Here is a 12,523-nt window from a genome sequence, read left to right on the forward strand (position 1 = left end):
AAAGGGAGTGCCACATGGATGATGATGTGTAAAGTGGGATAAGGCTAGAGAGCCTATATCATTGTATGGTTCATTGTGATATGCAATACAAGGGAATAGTGTTGAGTGTGCAGTCTCTCTCTCTCTAGTTATGGAGTTCTTAGTGTGGTTTAATCCACCTTAATCATGTTGCTTAATCTATGTCCTTCACCATGATCAATCCCATTTTTATTGTAACATGGTATCAGAGCTTGGGTGGGCTCTTGGTTATGGTGATTATTATGTATATTAGCTTGTTTGTGTGTTTGTTTGATTAAGCATGTTATTATGGTTCATTTTAAAAAACAATATGCACACTCTATTATTGTTCTCTATTTACATTTGAGAGAGGAGTTCAAAGCTGCCTATGAAGCTGAAAATCAAGATTTCAGCATTATGAAGATTATGGAGTCCTCATCAAAAATCAAAGAAGCTGTCCAAGAGAGTTGCAAATGGAGTTTTGCAACAAAGAGAAGATTTGCATCAAGGAAAGATGCAAATGGAGTTGGAGACGGAGATTTCTGTCATCATCAAGAAGCTGCCAACAAAGTTTTGTGAAGGTAAAAGTGTGATTTTGCCTCAAGTTTTTGTTATTGAACATGGAAGAAGGTGTAAGATTCCTCCCCAGCCTCTCAAAATGTCCAGCATCTTCCCCTGTCATCAATCCCTCTTCAGAAATATAAAAGACTTGTTTCTAACTGTTTTAACCTAGAGAGAGAAAATATTCTAGAGAGAGAATATTCAGATTTTTAATATTTTTGGATAGAAAATTATCTCATCTTATTAAAATAAGTTTCCCTGAAACAGAAATTCAAAAAGAACTTTCCAATGTGCAATTGGAATTAATTGGAAATGGGTATAAAGGACCTTCGCCTAAGGGTCTAGATTTTTAGAAACTTTTGGATTATGATCCAATTAAGGTTCCTATGGGCCAATAGCATCAATCCATGTGTAGGGATGAGATAAATCCAATTTTGTAAAAGAAGATACCCAAAAATGAGTAAATGCTCACATAAGATGAAGAGTTGAAAATGTACAAGGTTTATTAGTAAAAAACTATGAGCAATATTAAAAATATGAGATATTTTGGGTATCCAAAAATGAGTAAATGCTCACATAAGATGAAGAGTTGAAAATGTACAAGGTTTATTAGTAAAAAACTATGAGCAATATTAAAAATATGAGATATTTTGGGTATAATGATTTCATATTGACACTATGTAAGGAAGGGGAGTTCTTTAAAGGAGGTGCATATTTCACATAAGATGAAGAGTTGAAAATGTACAAGGTTTATTAGTAAAAAACTATGAGCAATATTAAAAATATGAGATATTTTGGGTATAATGATTCTATTTTGACACATATGTAAGGAAGGGGAGTTCTTTAAAGGAGGTGCATATTTCACATGCTTGAATGAGTTTTAAACTCATAAAAATTGAGATATTTCATCTCTCCTCTCTCCTCATTCAAGTCTAGTTCCAAAAAGTTAGCTTAACTGACCTAAAATGGTCAAAAATTGACCAAACTGATTTGGAAAATTCTAGAATCATTTTGTTTGGTTAGGAGCTCAATTTTTCCTATAAATAGAAGCCCACCCCTTGTTGAAAAATATATAGTGTTTATGCATCGTTACTCTACTCCACATAAGCCAAGAACTATGAATTCATTAATAATTCATTAGTTTTTGGCACTTCCCTCTTTCTTCAATCCCCATTGGTGGCTCCATCAACATACTAAACCAATTGATTGGTTGGGGGCCTCTACCGTGAACAAAGAATCAAGAAAATTGTAAGGTAAATGGTGAATTTTGATTCTTTTCTATAAATTCTCATTGTTTCTCTCTTCTCAACCCCTCTCAAGCTTGAGAAGCTTAATTGAAATGGTTTTTGAATGCTATTGAGGTTAATTGATTAATGATAGTTAGGAATTACATAAAATTGATGAATGCTATGGAAGTTAATTGATTAATGATAGTTAAGAATTATATAAATTTCTATTTATGCTTAATTCAAATGGTTTTTATGTAATTTCTCTCTCTCACTCAAGAAATGGTCATACTCATGACCCATTCTCAATCCAAATGAAGCTTTTCATAAAGCTTTTCCTTAATCCAAGATTAATCTATGCTTGAGGCCAAATTAATGGCTTTTTTCTATGCTTTTAGTTTATGTATATTGATGATTCAATCCATTATGGATTAACGATCCAATTAGAGTTCATTCTATTTATTCCTTAATGATAAGCTTTATCCCTTAGAAAATTTGAGATTTATCAGCAGCGGAGCTATGGCAAAATTTTTATAAAAATTATGCATAAAATAATTTCATTCAAAGCATGAAAAGAGGACTTCCTACCATATTCTAGGAATTATCATCCTAGATTAATTGAAAGATATTCATTATAATCATAGAGAAATTAATTTTTATATTATGCATAATTGATTTTCATGCATAGAAGTATGTATAAAGGATAATTCTTTTTATATTAAAAGTGTTACTTTTATCATTTTTAATTTTCATGCATAGAAGTATGCATAAAGGAAATTTTTTTTATATCAAAAGTGTTACTTTTATCATTTTTAATTTTCATGCATAGAAGTATGCATAAAGGATAATTTTTTTATATCAAAAGTGTTACTTTTATCAATTTTAATTTTCATGCATAGAAGTATGCATAAAGAAAATTTTTTTATATCAAAAGTGTTACTTTTATCATTTTTAATTTTCATGCATAGAAGTATGCATAAAGGATAAATTTTTTATATCAAAAGTGTTACTTTTATCATTTTTAATTTTCATGTATAGAAGTATGCATAAAGGATAATTTTTTTATATTAAAAGTGTTATTTTTATCATTTTTATTTTTAAGCATAGAAGTATGCATAAAGGATAATTTTTTTTATATCAAAAGTGTTACTTTTATCATTTTTAATTTTCATGCATAGAAGTATACATAAAGGATAATTTTTTTATATTAAAAGTGTTACTTTTATCATTTTTCATTTTCATGCATAGAAGTATGCATAAAGGATAATTTTTTCATATCAAAAGTGTTACTTTTATCATTTTTAATTTTCATGCATAGAAGTATGCATAAAGGATAAATTTTTTATATCAAAAGTGTTACTTTTATCATTTGTAATTTTCATGCATAGAAGTATGCATAAAGGATAATTGTTTTATATCAAAAGTGTTACTTTTATCATTTTTAATTTTCATGCATAGAAGTATGCATAAAGGATAATTTTTTTATATTAAAAGTGTTACTTTTATCATTTTTAATTTTCATGCATAGAAGTATGCATAAAGGATAATTTTTTTAATATCAAAAGTGTTACTTTTATCATTTTTAATTTTCATGCATAGAAGTATACATAAAGGATAACTTTTTTATATTAAAAGTGTTACTTTTATCATTTTTTATTTTCATGCATAGAAGTATGCATAAAGGATAATTTTTTTATATCAAAAGTGTTACTTTTATCATTTTTAATTTTCATGCATAGAAGTATGCATAAAGGATAATTTTTTTATATCAAAAGTGTTACTTTTATCATTTTTAATTTTCATGCATAGAAGTATGCATAAAGGATAATTTTTTATATCAAAAGTGTTACTTTTATCATTTTTAATTTTCATGCATAGAAGTATGCATAAAGGATAATTTTTTTATATCAAAAGTGTTACTTTTATCACATTTGAAATTCTTGCATAGAGGTATGCATAAAAGATGATTATTATATTGTAAAAATGTTACTTTTGTCATAATTGGATTTCATGCATAGAGTTATGCATAAAAGATATTTTAGTACTAAAAGTGTGACTTTCATCATAAATAGATTTTATGCATAAATTAGATGCATAAGAGAAATTCTTTTATTCTAAAAGTGTAATTCCTACTAAATTGAATTTATGCATAAGAAGATGCATAAAAGATTGATTTTAATTCAAAAGTGTCTTTCTCATCTAAATTGAATTTATGCATAAGAAGATGCATAAAAGATTGATTTTAATTCAAAAGTGTCATTCTCATCTAAAATGAATTTATGCATAGGAAGATGCATAAAAGATTGATTTTTAATTCAAAGTGTCATTCTCATTTAAAATGAATTTATGCATAGGAAGATGCATAAAATATTAATTTTTATTTCGAAAGTGTTAGTATCCTTAAATGGAATTTATGCATAATTAGATACGTAAAGAAATTTTATATCAAATATAAGAATTTTCTTATATTCTATAAATAGATATGGGAAGGGTTAGGATGCGATAAGAGATGTATGAGATGTGATAAGACGTATATGAGAAGAGTTATGATGTGATAAGATGAGTTAAGATGTGATAAGATGCGTATGGGAAGTGATAGGATGTGAGAAGAGGTGTATGAGATGTGATAAGATGTGATAAGATGCGTATGGGAAGTGATAGGATGTGATAAGAGGTGTATGAGATGTGATAGAATGTGTTAAGATGAGTTAGGATGTGTTAAGATGTGTATGGGACGAGGTAGAGAGTGTATCTGATGGGATAAGATGTATATGGGATGTGTTAGGGTGAGAATGGATATAGTATGGATGTATGGATGTAGATGTGTAGTATGGATGTATGTATGTATGTGGATGTATGGATGTAGATACGGATATATGTATGTATGTGGATGTGGATGTATGAATGAGGATGTGAAAATGGATGTATGTATGTAGATGTGGATGTATGGATGTGAATGTGAATGAAGATGTGGATGTGGATGTATGGATGTAGATTCGGATGTAGATGTATGTATGTGAATGTGGATGTATGAATGAGGATGTGAAAATAGATGTATGCATGTAGATGCGTATGTATGAATGTGAAATTGGATGTATGTATAATGTGGATGTATGAATGAAGATGTGAAAATAGATGTATGCATGTAGATGCGTATGTATGAATGTGAAATTGGATGTATGATGTGGACGTACAAACATGGATATGTATGTAGAATAATGAATGTGAATGTGTATGTGAAATAATGTGGTCTATATGAGTGAATGGATGAGAATGAGTACACATTGAATGGAATAGGGAATAAGTAATGTGGTCCGAGAATGGATAATGTGGAAAGACAAGAGTTCGTTATAGAAACTGTATTTTGTGAACTGTTTGTAAATGAATGTTTTATGTCAAGAATGCTGGGAAAGCATTTTGACCGTCTTGTGGATTAAGGTCAAGGAGACCTAACTGATAAAGTTGCAACTGCTGACGGAGAGTCAATGGAGGACGTCTCGCGTAGCAAGGTCGGCCGAGGTCTTGACCAGCCTCGGTTCGATTTAAATGGTGAGCTTCCGGTACGGTGGATTAGGGACCAAGGAAGCGGCCTATGAGTGAAGCGCTAGGTCACCTGCGAAGGATCCTAGAGGGTGCTGGTGCTCGGGCTCTGGGTCGCCGAAGATACCCACACGTGCGTCGTGGAAGATATTGGAGCAAGGAATAAGAGTTGTTTTCTGAAACCGGGCATGGGTCTGGTTGATTGACCTTGCTGGTCCTCAACGGATGAGTCCATGGCTCTTTTATACTAGGATCTGTGGGTTGATCTTGCTGATCTTCCACGGAGGTTCCATTCTATTATATGAATATATTGCCGGTTACTATGAGCTAGGAACTATGGAAAAGGCCCCTGAGTGAACAGGTGGTGAGCGTTCTGGTTGCCAATGATGCCATAAGTACACCGATGAATGAATGACGGGAAATAAGGATTCAACCAGAGACTTTGAGGATTGTCATCAGTGACATAATGGTTTCATTAAAGGATTGTTTGAAAGTTAATTGATGCTGAGAAAAAGGCAATTTCATATTGGTGGGTGTGTAAGTGGTGTGACTAGTTTTATGTTTGCATGAACTTCCGGTTAGGGGGCCTTGGAACTCTTTTCCTTGGTACCCGGGACAAAACCTAACCAAATTCTTAATTGGATCCCATCACTAGAGTGGTTGGGCGGTTGGCTAACCCATGGGACTGGATGGGGTTAGGCTGGACTGATGGATCCGTAAATCAAGACTCAATTTCTGTTATTATGATAGATGAAGTAAATCCCGGATAGTAATTGTTCTATGGATAAGAATCAACGGCTGTGCCTCTTGATGGGAAAAAAAGCGTTGATCCCAATGATCCAAGTGCAAGTTTCGTCCTTGAGTGATTGACCAAGTACCTTTAAAGGTACAGTCAGATCAGTAATGGTCTTGACTACGTTAGAGTAAAAAGTTATCCTGGTGGAATCGCCCGTGCTTTCCGGATAAAGGAAGTTTTTTCGGGTTCGGTTTTGGAAAAACCGACGGATTAGTCTTTTGTCCGGATATCCGTGGACGAGGCCCCGAGTGTGGGACCCTGGCCTGCGCAAGAAAGGCTACTTCCGCTGCTAGCACCCCAAATCCGTTGCGCAGTGGAAACAGGGATCTTACAGAAGGGTTGGTGATGGGATGAGAAGATCCCATGGTTCTTTGTATTTGGACAAAGAGTGTAAGAGGTGCAAGATTGTCAACTTGGTGGCAAGCTATAATGGGCTGATTTGCAGCTCATGTTAGAGCATGTTATAAGGGCATGGCTCACAAAGTTGCTCATGGAAGATGGGCAACAATGGTGGAAGCACTTAATAGCTTTCAGATGTTTGGCACCTAGAGGTTTCTTGTGAGAAATCTAGTTGAAGGCACCCTTGGAGTGGTTTCCTTGTGAGAGAAGCCACATGGAAAGCTTGCTTGTCAAAGATGGAAGAGGCAAGCAGTTATGGAGCTCATGTGTGAGCTCAACATGGCCATGTAAATGGCTATGATGAAATCTTATAAAAAAGGTTGAAGAGGCAAAGATTTGTACATCAAGAAGGATGCATTCATGAAGCATGCTATGGTAAAAGACATGCAATTTAGAGCTCAAGGAGCTCACAATAGCCATATTTATGGCCACACTTGTAAACCTCAACTTGGAGGTGTGAAGAGGAGCAAGAGCAAGCAAGCTCACAACAGATTGAACGAGAAGTAAATGCATTTGGAGAAGAAGGAGCACATCAAAAGTGCGTTCAATCAGTTGTAGGCTCATGAAGCAAGCCATCATCAACAGTTGAGCAGGTCATGCGAACCTTGCTCACAACCAAAGTAAAAGCAAAGTTAGCAGCCCCCATGTAGAGCCAGGCTACAAAGCGAAGCAAAAGTGAATGTAAGCAGCTGCAGCAAAGTGTGAGTGCAAGCAGAGCTCATCACACGGTTGCGCTAGAGGCACAGACCCATGGGTGCAGCCGCCATAAGAGGGTGCTGCATGGAATCTCTCAGAGTATATGAGAGAATCACAGCTACATAAAGGTGCAAGCTTTGGCTATGGCATAGAAAAGCTGTGCAGCGATAAATCGCAGGAGCAAGGAAAGCTGCAAATTAGAAAGCGCAGCAGGAGAAGCAGCAGCAAACAGAAAAGGATGTCAAGTGAAGGCAAAGACTAGAGAGGAAAAGTGGTGGCCAACGCAGGAAGGAGCATCAAACATCAACGCTGGGAGGAAGACCGCCATAGCTGGCTGCTGTGCAGAATCAGTCGAGAGGAAGGAGAAGAAGACGACTCTCTGTGTGTCAGGGGACCTGACGACTGCAGCAGAATCGTCGGCGTTCACAGTAGGTGCATTCAATTTCGGCTCGTTGGCGTTCACAGCAGGCATCTACAGCAGGCGCATTCAACGCGTGTTCAGAAGTTTTTTTTATATATAACCCTTATTGGCAATAAGGGTATATTCCCTTAACACCTGCAAGCGGATTTCTTTTCTAAGGTTCCTTAACCCCTAGATTTTGATTCACACACACCTTATATGTTCCCCACTAGGTGGTGTTAACATGGTTTAAAAACTTTTATGCATACATGTATGGAGATCACTCATCCGCATAAGGGTCCGCTGCCCGGCTTTGGCCAAAAAGGCTTTATAATTTTTTATTTGTTCCACCCAAAAATGATGATGGACAAACCTCCATGAGCATGCATACTCAAAACAAAAATTTTGTAATCATCCATAGTATGAGGGTAACCATGCCCGAGCTCACCGAGAAGCTCAAAATGGTTGTTGTGATGTGTGCATGAGCGATGCACGTGTGAGGTGCATGCGCATGGATTGGTTCCCACCTGAACTTCCATGTTCAAATCGGACTCAGTGGTTCCACTGTGAGCGAGTCGGCTCAAAATGGACTAGGTGTCTAAGATGGTAGACACGCACACACATGTTTGATTGAACACTCCAATGTATCATTGAGGGGGAGTGTTGAGAGGCAGCGATTGCGTTTGTGCAATGCCTACATTGATATGGATGATGGATGATGGGTGAGTTGTGGAACACCTCGATTAAGAGGGGGTGTTGAAAGATGTAATCGCGGTGATGTGTGTAAGTGTGAAAGCACCCTAGAGGTGTAAGATATTGTGGTGAGATAGGAATGCCACATGTAATATTGTATGGTGTGTGAGTGTTGACCAAAAGAGTGGAAAAGGGAGTGCCACATGGATGATGATGTGTAAAGTGGGATAAGGCTAGAGAGGCTATATCATTGTATGGTTCATTGTGATATGCAATATAAGGGAATAGTGTTGAGTGTGCAATATCTCTCTCTAGTTATGGAGTTCTTAGTGTGGTTTAATCCACCTTAATCATGTTGCTTAATCTATGTCCTTCACCATGATCAATCCCATTTTTAGGATTGTTAACACCTTTCACTCTCCCACCCTCCCTCTCTCCCCTTCTCTCCCCTCCCTCCCTTTCACTCTCCCAGCCTCCCTCTCTCTCCTTCTCCCAGCCTCCCTCCCTCTCCTCTCTCTCCCTCCCTTTCACTCTCTCTCTTCCTCCCTTTCACTCTCCCCACGCTCCCTCTCTCTCCTCTCCACCCTCTCCTCTCTCTCCCTCCCTTTCACTCTCCCATGCTCCCTCTCTCTCCTCTCCACCCTCTTCCCTCTCTCTCTCTCTCTCTCTCCCTTTCACTCTCCCACCCTCCCTCTCTCTCTCTCATTGTCCCACCCTCCTTATGTTTAATCTTGTCTTAAACCTCGTTTCTCTCTATCTCCCTCATCTTCACATGCATTTGCATAGCATTGCATGTGAGTTTATTTTCTACATTTGTATTTTTGCATTTGCATGACATGGACTGCTCTTTATTATCCAATTCGCATAGAATTTGCATGACATGGACTGCTCTTTATTATCCAATTTCATGTCAAAACATGTATGTGCCATTATAATACATTGCATTGCATGGCATGGCATTGCATCTAGATGTTATTACATGTGCATGTCATTGCATGGTACTCCATGCCCTTTGCATAGTGTTGCATTTCATTGCATGCCTTTACTATCCAATTTAATGTCAATGCATGTATGTGCTATTACAATACATTACATTACATTGTATGGCATGGCATGGATTGCAGCTAGATATTATTACATGTGCACGATACTCCATGCCCTTTGCATAATGTTGCATGTCATTGGCATAGTGTTGCATGTGATTTCATATCATTTGAAGCCTTTGCATGTGATGGCATATCATTGCATGTGAGTACAATTAACAAGGTGAATAATTTAAAGAATTATACATATAAGATAATTTCATTCTAGGCAAGATATCTACTATGCCTTGCGTAGAAGCAATGAAGAATGTAAATTTATTAAGGTCAATAATTTTTTAATTATAATTAGGCCATGATTGAGATCATGGCCTAATTATTTGAGAGAAAGAGGAGTGAGAGAGGGAGAGGGAGTGAGAGAGATAAGAACATGATGACATTGCATCCTTAGGATCCACATACACTTTCCAAATACAACTCTTCCATCATAACTATTATTTAAAACATACAATAAATCGAGAATTTAACATAATTAATTAAAACAACAACAAACTGAAATTTTGCCAAGGCAATAAATACAAAAGACAAGGCGATCTATAGTTGAGACCACTTTATTCCAAAAAAGGTTATTACATGGGTTACTGTAATCTAACATTGTTTAAAATTGAGACATACCATAACTACCTACGGATCCTACACCTATACACTTTTTTGGGCTACTCTATTCTTTAACTCCTCCTGTAGGGGCTCCTCTGTCTCTTCAGCAATATACACATAACTTCGCCAACAAGCACCAATGGTGCTTCCAATCTTCATGTTCCACACAAACGAATCTCAAGAATCAATAGGCTCATCCGCTAGCATCTTCGTCCAAAGATTGTGAGCCTTTGCCGTGATTCTGAGATGTTTTGTCACATCTCCGTCTGTTTTGTTGCATAAATCTTTGCAAATCCTTTCCAGGGTTTCCTTGGGAGTAAATCTAGGGCCATTAGAAGAAGCCATTAGAGATGAACAAAGGTTAGTTGATGGTGGTGAGGGTTGTAAGGAAGAGAACGATAGTGAGGGAGAGAAATACAATGAGAGGGAAAGGGAGGCAACAAGATTTGGAAGTGAGGATTAGAGTAAGAGGCAAGGGTCAAATTTATAGATACACAAAGCAAAAAGTAAAAGGTACTTTGCATGGTTATCCACTAAACTTAGAAAAGTAGATGAATGGCTTTTCGCTAAATTTAGAAAAGTATATGCATGGCTTTTTCCTAAATTTAGAAAAGTAGATGCATGGCTATCCACTTTATTTAAAAAAGTAGATGAATGGAATGAACATATTCAAGCCATTGACATATAACCATATTAATTGTCCTGCTAAAACATTAAAAAAACAAAATGTAAATAGTCCTTGCTAGAGAATTGAGACAAAGGACATTTTATTATTGCAACATGAAGGATATTTTCAAAACTGTAGTACGATGCCATCAATAGTACTAGGTCCTTTTCACATTATTCTCCTGTTGTTGAACATTCTCATTAGGTCCTCCTTTTTTAGAGTGGGTTGATGTATAAACATATTATGGTTTGCATCTAACCCAAAGATATGCAAATATAAAAAATAAAGGTGCTTGCATGAACAATATGGTCGTCCATCCTGATTTGAGAATCGGGACATGTGCATGATGGATTCTTTCCCATAGTCACCCAATATTTTTCATTGCATACTAGTGATTCTTTAGTCGTAATTACAAACAGTTCCATTTGCCTGACCTTAATGACCAAATGCTCAAAGACCATAGCTGTACTTGAAATTTCCGAATCTATTCTCTTGGCTACCATATCTGATATGCCACTGTTGAACCTTGTTTAACCGTTGACCTACATCATTTGCTTCCTAACATTGTCCCTTTTGCAACACAAACCCACCAGCCTCCAATGCTTAGATCTCATCCACAGTCAGGTTTGTGTCTCGTCCCACTGGCCAAACAACCAGGAGTCTAGCAGGTGATAACAAATGGTGTTACATACTCTCCAAGTATGATCCACGCTGCAGTTATAAAACCACATGAACTAACACCTTTGCCCCCTGAACATTCTCTCATACCATAGAAAGAAGGAGCCAGAACACGTTGCCTGCAGTTCTTAATGCTCTTTTTGCACTTGCCATCTTGGCCATCTAACCATCCTTGGCAAGTTACCTTGTTGTGTAGAGATGTTCGACGTATAGCCCACATTCAATCATGTATGTCACTCTCCACAATGTCCTGCACCTCTACTTCAGTTGTCTCTCCCTCTACATTATGTTGACCACCTATAGCTAAAGGAATAGTGGGTGGAAAGCTTAATCTCCTACCTTGTTTCTTGCATGGCTGGTTTTCTGTGACATACTCTGGACGATGTGATGAGTTACCTTCCTCAAGATTTATAAGTGTGGTTTTTCAATGCCAGCTAACAGTAATGTTATCACCAAAAAAAAATTGGTTGCACGTGCATTGGTGTGCCACTCACTGCTTCCCAATTTGCTAGTGCTTGACCAACTTGGAGATTTGATGTTTTGGCCTTCTCCATCAACTTTGTTATTGTAGGGCCTACTCCGTGATATTTACCTTACATGAATGCATGCTTCTTTGTGGATTACAAGAGGGCATTAGCGAGGTCTGAAATAGCTGCATCATATAAAGAGATGGTTCCCCTGAAACCCTCTTATGCAAACCAACTTACATGTTTCATTTCTGCTAGATTGGTGGTCAGCATGTGCGGCACACAAGCATCGTTGACATCCTACAACATGAGATTAAGTTAATTACAAGCTCAAACCACATTCTATAACCAAATAGTTAAGTCGATAATTCAAATTCAAAATACAAGTTATTCTTTTTGAAAACTAAGAAAATAATACTTACCCCTACAAGATGTTTCCTCCAATGGTGGGGATATCTAGTTTGCCACCAACTAAGCCAACAATCCATGGCTAGTAAGTTTGCATCAACGACTTTACTATTCATCCACCATGGTCTAATGTGTCTATATTTTAAAAGTGCCTCTTTCTCACTCAATGCACAATGCTACTGATGACAACATAGTCGCTTGTGCTCTTCCTGAAAATTCCTAACTACATATTATATTGTATAGATGTTCAAGCTTCGTTCCCAATGAAAAAGACACGAACACTCACGGCCTTCCAATA

This window comes from Cibotium barometz, chromosome 55 (genome assembly GCF_041138505.1).
Source record: "Cibotium barometz isolate CiBa-2024 chromosome 55, ASM4113850v1, whole genome shotgun sequence".
Taxonomy (NCBI): Eukaryota; Viridiplantae; Streptophyta; class Polypodiopsida; order Cyatheales; family Cibotiaceae; genus Cibotium; species Cibotium barometz.